The sequence below is a fragment of the Parasteatoda tepidariorum genome, chromosome 9 (assembly GCF_982258835.1).
Source record: "Parasteatoda tepidariorum strain Cologne lab strain chromosome 9, Ptep-v5.0, whole genome shotgun sequence".
Lineage (NCBI taxonomy): Eukaryota > Metazoa > Arthropoda > Arachnida > Araneae > Theridiidae > Parasteatoda > Parasteatoda tepidariorum.
This window is the reverse complement of record NC_141763.1, coordinates 97,678,190-97,679,892: the sequence shown is the minus strand read 5'-3', so window position 1 is coordinate 97,679,892 and position 1,703 is coordinate 97,678,190. Positions and strand designations below refer to the sequence as shown.

At 38.8% G+C, this 1,703-nt stretch overlaps 1 non-coding gene across 1 annotated transcript; it reads right to left on the bottom strand.

The window, feature by feature from the left end:
• Nucleotides 1–321: 321 nt before the first annotated feature.
• Nucleotides 322–413, bottom strand: TRNAM-CAU (transfer RNA methionine (anticodon CAU)). The gene is given in 2 exon segments: nt 322–357; nt 377–413. It is a non-coding gene; the product is annotated as a tRNA-Met (tRNA).
• Nucleotides 414–1,703: the final 1,290 nt, after the last annotated feature.

Sequence of the window (1,703 nt, the reverse complement as noted above, 5' to 3'; positions counted from 1 at the left end):
TACCGAGGCACGTGAGAGAGTGAAGAGATATAATATTTAACTTTAACTATCCTTTCATTATTTTAATATTAACTCGGCAAAATGTATTATTGCACGACATAACTAACACAAAAAAGTACTGCCCCGGGAGAGGATCGAACTCACGACCTTCAGATAACTCAATTTAAAGCAGATTATGAGACTGACGCGCTCCCTACTGCGCTACCGAGGCACGTGAGAGAGTGAGGAGATATAATATTTAACTTTAACTATCCTTTCATTATTTTAATATTAACTCGGCAAAATGTATTATTGCACGACATAACTAACACAAAAAAGTACTGCCCCGGGTGAGGATCGAACTCACGACCTTCAGATAACTCAATTTAGAGCAAATTATGAGACTGACGCGCTCCCTACTGCGCTACCGAGGCACGTCAGTGTGTGAAGAGATGTAATATTTAACTTTAACTATCCTTTCGTTATTTTAATATTAACTCTGCAAAATGTATTATTGCACGACATAACTAACACAAAAAAGTACTGCCCCGGGAGAGGATCGAACTCACTACCTTCAGATAACTCTATTTAGAGCAGATTATGAGACTGACGCGCTGCCTACTGCGCTACCGAGGCACATGAGAGAGTAAAGAAATATAATATTTAACTTTAACTATCCTTTCATTATTTTAATATTAACTCGGCAAAATGTATTATTGCACGACATAACTAACACAAAAAAGTACTGCCCCTGGAGAGGATCGAACTCACGACCTTCAGATAACTCAATTTAAAGCAGATTATGAGACTGACGCGCTGCCTACTGCTCTACCGAGACACGTGAGAGAGTGAAGAGATATAATATTTAACTTTAACTATCCTTTCGTTATTTTAATATGAACCCTACAATATGTTTTATTGCACGACATAACTCCCACAAAAAAGTACTGCCCCGGGAGAGGATCGAACTCACGACCGTCAGATAACTCAATTTACAGCAGATTATGAGACTGACGCGCTGCCTACAGCGCTACCGAGGCACGTGAGAGAGTGAAGAGATATAATATTTAACTTTAACTATCCTTTCGTTATTTTAATATTAACTCGGCAAAATGTATTATTGCACGACATAACTAACAGAAAAAATTACTGCCCCGGGTGAGTATCGAACTCACGACCTTCAGATAACTCAATTTAGAGCAGATTATGAGACTGACGCGCTGTCTACAGCGCTACCGAGGCACATAAGAGATTAAAGAAATATAATATTTAACTTTAACTATCCTTTCATTATTTTAATATCAACTCAGCAAAATTTTTTATTGCACGACATAACTAACACAAAAAAGTACTGCCCCGGGTGAGGATCGAACTCCCGACCTTCAGATAACTCAATTTAGAGCAAATTATGAGACTGACGCACTCCCCACTGCGCTACCGAGGCACGTCAGTGTGTGCAGAGATGCAATATTTAACTTTAACTATCCTTTCATTATTTTAATATTAACTCGGCAAAATGTATTATTGCCCGACATAACTCCCACAAAACAGTGCTGCCCCGGGTGAGGATCGAACTCACGACCTTCAGATAACTCAATTTAGAGCAGATTATGAGACTGACGCGCTGCCTACTGCGCTTCCGAGGCACGGGAGAGAGTGAAGAAATATAATATTTAACTTTAACTATCCTTTCATTATTTTAATTTTAACTCGGCAAAATATAT